Here is a 7,868-nt window from a genome sequence, read left to right on the forward strand (position 1 = left end):
TGGGCCTTCCCCTGCTACCGCCTGGTATAGATGTCCTGGATGGCAGGAAGCTTTACCCCTGTGCTGTACTGGGACCTGCCAGGATGCAACCTGTCAGGATGCTCTCGATGGTGCAGCTGTAGAACCTTTTGAGGATCTGAGGGACCCATGCCAAATCTTTTCAGTCTCCTGAGGGGAAAAGGTTTTGTCTTGCCCTCTTCACGACAGTCTTGGTGTGCTTGGACCATGTTAGTTTGTTGGACACCAAGGAACTTGAAGCTCTCAACCTGCTCCACTACAGTCCCGTCGATGAGAATGGGGTCATGTTCGGTCCTCTTTTACCTGTAGTCCAAAATCATCTCCTTTGTCTTGATCACGTTGAGGGTTCCTTTTGTCCAGATCGGAAAGGGAAGTGTGGAGTGCAATAGAGGTGGGTAGGTAGTGTGGTCTGCAGCTTAACTCAGGTGAGCAAAACCTTGAGACTTCCTTAGATATCGTGCACCAGCTCTTATTACAAAATAAGTAGTCCGCCTCCCCTCTTCTTACAACACGCCGCTGTTCTATCCTGCCGATACAGCGTATAACCAGCCAGCTGTATGTTGATAGTTCAGCCATGACTCTGTGAAGCATAAGATTTTACAGTTTTGAATGTCCCGTTGGTAGTTTAATATTCCACGTAGGTCATTGATTTTATTTTCCAAAGATTGCACATTTGCTAGTAGAATGGAAGGAAGTGGGGGTTTATATGATCACCTACAAATTCTCAGAAGCCCGCCCGCCCTCCGGCCCCTTTTCCTTCTCTTCACGCAAATGACGGGGATCTGGGCCTGGGCCTGTTCCCAGGAAAACAGTATGGTTACTGTATATTCACCTCGTCAGCTCGTCAGACACATTAACTTGTTATGGCTGCAATCCTGTTAACGGGATAATTGTCATCAACAACCGCTGAATAGCATAGCGCTACATTCAATTTATATTACTAAAAATATTTATATTCATGAAATCACAAGTGCAATATAGGAAAACACAGCTTAGCCTTTTGTTAATCCACCTGTCGTGTCAGAGTTTGAAATTATGCTTTACAGCGAAAGCAATCCAAGCGTTTGTGTAAGTTTATCGATCGCTCAACAAAACATTAAGTACACTTAGCATCAAGTAGCTCTGTCACGAAAATCAGAAAAGCAATCAAATTAATTGTTTACATTTGATGATCTTCAGATGTTTTCACTCACGAGACTCCCAGTTACACAATAAATGTTCCTTTTGTTCCATAAAGATTATTTTTATATCCAAAATACCTCCATTTGTTTGGCGCGTTATGTTCAGAAAACCACAGGAAAGAGCGGTCACGACAACGCAGACAAATTCCAAATAGTTTCCGTAATGTCCACAGAAACATGTCAAACGTTTTTTGTAATCAATTCTCAGGTTGTTTTTAAAATATATAATCGATAATATATCAACCACAACGGTCTTGTTCAGTAGGAGAGGGAACGGCAACGTCTGCCCAAACTCTGTTGCACGAGCAAAACTCATGCGAACACTTGACGCGATGTTATCGTTCTGGCTCATTTTTCTAAATAAAAGCCTGAAACTATGTCTGAAGACTGTTGACACCTTGAGGAAGCGATAGAAAAATGAATATGGTTGATATCCCTTTAAATGGAGCAAAGGGAGGCTATGGACCATGGAGTTTTCAAAATAGAAGCCACTTCCTGGTTTGATATTCCTCAGGGTTTCTTTCTCCTGCAATATCAGTTATGTTATACTCACAGACAACATTTTGACAGTTTTGGAAACTTGAGTGTTTTCTATCCAATACTAATAATAATATGCATATATTAGCAACTGAGACTGATTAGCTGGCCGTTTATAATGGGCACTTTTTCATCCAAGCTACTCAATACTGCCCCTGCAGCCATAAGAAGTTAAAGGGGAAAAAAGGATTCTGCCAGTTCGTGGTGAGTAATAGCAGTTCTGATGTCCAGAAGTTATTTTCAGTCATAACAGATGGTAGAAGCAACATTATGTACAAAATAGGTTTTAAAAAATAAGTTAAACAAAAAAACACAATTGGATATGAACACATAAAGCATAAACCTTCTTCTCTGGTGCCATCTTAACATGTAGCTACTAGCTAGCTAGCTAAACAATGAACGGGCATAATCCCGACTCATACTACTACCAATACAAACATTGTCATAGCTGTAGTATGAATCTGCAGGTAGCTAAAGCTAACAACTAGGTTCAATGTTAGCTAGCTAACATTAGGCTATAACTAGTAATGCAAATAGTTTTCTGATTCAAATAATATTACTACACAGATCATACACGTAACTTTAGCTAATGTTTCTAGCTGGCTAACAGTATGCTTTAACTTGCAATTAAAATGTATAATATCTGAACATTTTGCTCGACTCCTACTTGTAAACATGGATGAGTGCTTCACGGCAGACTGGAACCATTTAACTCCGTTTTGTTCGTAGCTTCATCTTGTTTGGCAGCTGTTGTGTCAAGTCACTCTGGTTAACACTGACCGTGGCTTGTGCAGAAAGTAGCCCATCATTTTTTCCACCTGATCTGTCAATTGCGCCTGGTAAATTCAGGACATCAATGTTGTTGAGAAAAGTAGCCAAACTTCAGTAGTTCTTGATGGCTGGCATTATATCTTTCAAAAACGGCATGGTAGGAAAGACTATCAACGTATACTGAGCAGCTCACGTTATAGACAGAAGCACGCTACATGGCAGACCAATCCAAGCTCATCTCCCGGCAACTCGTAATTTACCAATTTTATTTGTATTTATGGATGATATACAAGTTTGGAATTAAGGCACATAAAATTCACGTGTTCCAGAAGGCATTTCGATAGTTGGCACCATCGATTTGAGTAATCATCTTGTTCAACGTGCAGAGAAAGGAATCCAAAAATCTACCCCTAAACTTTGTTTCAACAAGTCAAAAAACATTTATATTTACTCCGCAGATACCCTAAAATGTAATCAAACTATAATATTTCTTACAGAAAGAAATATGTTCAATGGGAAACCAATTTTAGCAGATGCTGCAAAGTGTTTTCTTTCCAATGATACCAATTATATGCATATCCTGGCTTCAGGGCCTGAGCTATAGGCAGCTTACTTTGAGCACCTCATTCAGGCGGATATTGGGAAAAAAAGGGGGCCTAGCCCTAAGATGTTTTAACCTGAAAGAGGACTGCTTCAATAGATTGATTAGTTATGTGTCTGTCTGGGCTAGTTGAAAACACAGCAGACTAAAATGCCTATTCCTGGAGCTCTGAATCAGAGAGTGACTGTTTGGTCTGGGGTTTGGCTCATCGTCGTCATCATCTGGTCTTCTGGAGCCGACGGGATGAAAAGTGGGACTTCCACAACTGCCTGTCCTCCATTGCAGATGGAGGCTCATACCTGAATCAGAAACTGCAGGGACCAAAGCTCTGTCCTGTGTTTGTGTGTGTGTTCGTGTCCTTAAAGCTGAAATCCTTAAACTGTCACTTCTGTTTCTGATATTATAACAACAAAGAAATTACTGCAAACAACAAACACTGTATTTCTTTCCCTTGGAATTCACTGCACGCACGATAGAGCAGAAGCAATGACCATGTGGTGGACAGTGGCACTGTTTCCCCTACTGCGGATTCCATCTTTAAGTTTGTCCGTGTGTGCGTGAGTGAGACAGATAACGTTGTCTGAGGCTTTGGCCAATCCCAGACTGAGTGACAGGAGGCATCTGTAAGGTGTGACAAGGAAAGACTGGTGTCTGGCAACACACACTGATGAGCGATGACTGTGTGGAAATGAGAGGGTCCAGAGATCCATCTCTCACTGACAGTCTGCATCGCTCTTCTCTGTCACTCGGCCTACAACATGACCTCCTGTCCATCAATCTGTTTGTAGGTCTTTCTGGTTCTCACTGGCTCTAGATCAGTTTGTGTGTCTGGAATTGTCTGTCTGTCCTTGTTTGTGTTCTCTGCCTGCTCTAGGTCTGTTAGCCCATTGAATCTGTCTGTCTCTGGGTGTGTGTGTGTAGAGATGGTTGGTTCCTTCTCAGTTGGTGAATACTGAACATGTGCTTGAATAAAATGTAAGGCTGCGGCAGATACCCATCCTCTTGGTGTTCCATCTGGGAGCCGTAGCAAATCTTTCACTTGCGCTCTCTCTCTCTCCACACCCACCATCTCTCTCCCCCCATCTCCCCCTCACCCAGGTGCAGAATTTCAGCAACACAGATGATGAATCATATTCACGACTCTGGGTGTGAGAGAAAAAAGCTCAACAGTTTCCAGGAGTTTATAATCCAAACTCTCTGTTCTCCCACAGGTACAGGTAACAACAAAACAATGGAACCCTGGATTGCATCATCAAAATGGAGCATGAAAAGACTCAACCCAAAACAGTTTAATCATGTTTGTGTCAAGGAAGAAAGGTGTGCATCCAACTCTCAGAATTTGAAGCGTTATTTTCTCAGTAAATGGACAGCATTGATTGTTGTGATGATTCTGCCACCCGCCTACACCGGCTGTTCACTACAACCCGGCAACCGGGCCTGTCCACCCTCTTGCATGGGTTTTCTCTCCGTTCTCCCTTCACCCTACCTCTCACCTCCCTCTTTCACCCACCTTCCTCTCATCCCTCACGCTGTGTGTGCAGTCTTTCACTCTGTCGTTGTTCAGGCTCCTCCGGAACTTGGTAATTGCGGTGGCGACAGTACAGTGTGTGAGGCAGCAGGTCTAATTGCTCTGTCCAGGAGTGTGGCGGGCAACGTGGCAGTGCAGGGTGATGCCATATGGCCTATGTCCTGCCCCCAGAACCTGCCCTCTGCTGGCACATCACACAGCTGCTTTCTGTTTGATGACATGGTCAGGTCATTCTTTATTACTTTTCAGAGACGGTTAAAGGACACCGACACCTTGTTAGGAGTGTCAGCTCAAGGTACACCAATTTGTTACTGTTGATCGGCATCGGACTGAGATGTAGTCAGCAGATAATACACCCAAATTAACAGGGTGGAATGATGAAACTGAGAAAAGTTAGCATTCTCCAAGATTGAAGAAAAGACATCCAAGACCTCGCAATCCCACTACGCTCCCCATTGACGTCACAGCTCCCCCTAGCTGCAATAATCATATACATTACTTTCATTGCAAATACCTGGGAGGCCTAGAAATTATACACGGGATGGCTCCATAAATAGCTAACTACACTGAACAAATAAATACAAGCAGCAAGCAACAATTTAAAATATTTTACTGACTTACAGTTCATATAAGGAAATCACTCAATTTAAATAAATACATTTGGCCCAAATCTATGGATTTCAAATGCCTGGGAATACAGATATGCATCTGTTAGTCACAGATACCTTTAAAAAAAGTAGGGGTATGGATCAGAAAACCAGTCAGTATCTGGTGTGACCACCATTTGCCTCATGCAGCGCAACACATCTTCTTCGCATAGAGTTGATGAGGCTGTTGATTGCGGCCTGTGGAATTGTCTGGCTGTGCGAAGACGCTGTCGTACATGCTCAATGGGTCACATGTCTGGTAAGTATGCAGGCAATGAAATAACTGGGACATTTTGTTTCCAGGAATTGTGTACAGATTCTTCCAACATGGGGAAGTGCATTATCATGCTGAGACATGGGATGATGGCAGAGGTTGAATGGCATGACAATGGGTCTCAATCTCCTCACGGTATCTCTGGCGTTCAAATTTCCATTGATAAAATGCAATTGTGTTCGTTGTCCGTAGCTTATGCCTGCCCATACCATAACCCCACTCTGTTCACAACATTGACATCAGCTAACTGCTCGCCCACACAACGCTGCTGTCTGCCATCTGCCCTGTACAGTTAAAACCGGGATTCATCCATCAAGAGCACACTTCTCCAGCACAGCAGTGACCATCGAAGGTGAGCATTTGTCCACTGAAGTCTGTTGCGACGCAGAACTGGAGTCAGGTCAAGGACGACAGACACATCGATGAGCTTCCCCAAGGTGGTTTTTGACAGTTTTACAGAAGTTCTTTGGTTGTGCAAACTCAGTTTCATCAGCTGTCCGGATGGCTCGTACCAGACCATCCTGCAGGCGAAGAAGCTGGATCTGGAGTTCCTGGGCTGGTGTGGTTACACATTGTCTACGGTCGTCAGGCCGGATGGATGTTCTGCCAAATTCTCTAAAATGACGTTGGAGGTGGCTTATGGTAGAGAAACTAACATTCAAATATCTGCCAACAGCTCTGGTGGACATTCCTGCAGTCAGCATGCAAATTACACAGTCCCTCAACTTGAGACATCTGTGGCATTAAGTTGTGTGACAAAACTGCACATTTTAGAGTGGCCTTTTATTGTCCCAAGCACAAGGTGCACCTGTGATCATGCTGTTTAATCAGCTTCTTGATATAAAACATCTGTCGTGGATTTATTATCTTGGCAAAGGAGAAATGCTCACTAACAAGGATGTCAACACATTTGTGCACAACATTTTAGAGAAATAAGATTACTGTGCGTATGCAATATTTCTGGGATCTTTTATTTCAGCTCATGTCATGCCTACTCCCGCTTAGGTGCTTGACATCGCTGGTTTACTTATCACCATTCCTGGCAACCCATCATTGTCCACACTTTGCAACCATCATTACGCACACCTGTGCCCATCATTATGCAAATCTGGACATCACTACCTTGTTTACTCCCCCCTTATCTAGCACTTTGTAGACTCACTCATCAGGCAGTACTGCTTCTGTTTTCTTGTCTAGACGCTTCTTGGTTTGTATCTGTTCGCTATTATTAAACTCACGGACTGCACCTGTGTCTCCGTTGCAGCTCATCAACCATGTGACCAACATGTTGGGTTTATATTTTTGTTCGGTGTATATAAATACAACATTTAAAATATGCCATACAGTGCCTTGCAAAAGTATTCATCCCCCTTGGCCCTTTTCCTATTTTGTTGCATTACAAACTGTCAAGGTTTTCATATGGTGAAGTAGAGTCGGACCAAACTGCAGGGTGTCGATTGCGATCCATGTTTATTTAAACAAACATAAACACGACTAAACACGAACACTACAAAACAAAAACCGAAAACAGCCTATACTTGTGTCAACTAACATCAAACAAGGACATCAAGACAGTAAGGACAATCACCCACAATACAACCAAAGAATATGGCTGCCTAAATATGGTTCCCAATCAGAGACAACGATAAACACCTGCCTCTGATTGAGAACCACTTCAGACAGCCATAGACTCTCCTAGAACACCCCACTAAGCTACAATCCCACTAAGCTACACACCACATACAAAAACCCATGTCACACCCTGGCCTGACCAAATACATGAAGAAAAAACACAAGATACCTCGACCAGGGCGTGACAGAACCCCCCTAAGGTGCGGACTCCCGAACGCACCTCAAATCAATAGGGAGGGTCCGGGTGGGCGTCTGTCCATGGTGGCGGCTTCGGCGGGGGGCGTGGACCCCACTTCACAATTGTCTTAGTCCGCCTCCATGGCTTTCTCACCATGGCCACCCTTATCAATGACCCCACTGGACAGAGGGGCAGAAGCGCCGGACAGGCGGGAGACTCCGGCAGCAGCTCCGGACAGGCGGGAGACTCCGGCAGCAGCGCCGGACAGGCGGGAGACTCCGGCAGCAGCGCCGGACAGGCGAGGCGCACTGAAGGCCTGATGCGTGGTGCTGGCACTGGTGGTACTGGGCCGAGGACACGCACAGGAAGCCTGATGCAGGGAGCTGCTACCGGAGGGCTGGGGTGTGGTACTGGATAGACCGGACCGTGCAGGCGCACTGGAGCTCTTGAGCACCGAGCCTGCCCAACCTTACCTGGTTGAATACTCTCGGTTGCCCTGCC

Source organism: Oncorhynchus keta, chromosome 22 (assembly GCF_023373465.1).
Source record: "Oncorhynchus keta strain PuntledgeMale-10-30-2019 chromosome 22, Oket_V2, whole genome shotgun sequence".
In the NCBI taxonomy this organism is placed as follows: domain Eukaryota; kingdom Metazoa; phylum Chordata; class Actinopteri; order Salmoniformes; family Salmonidae; genus Oncorhynchus; species Oncorhynchus keta.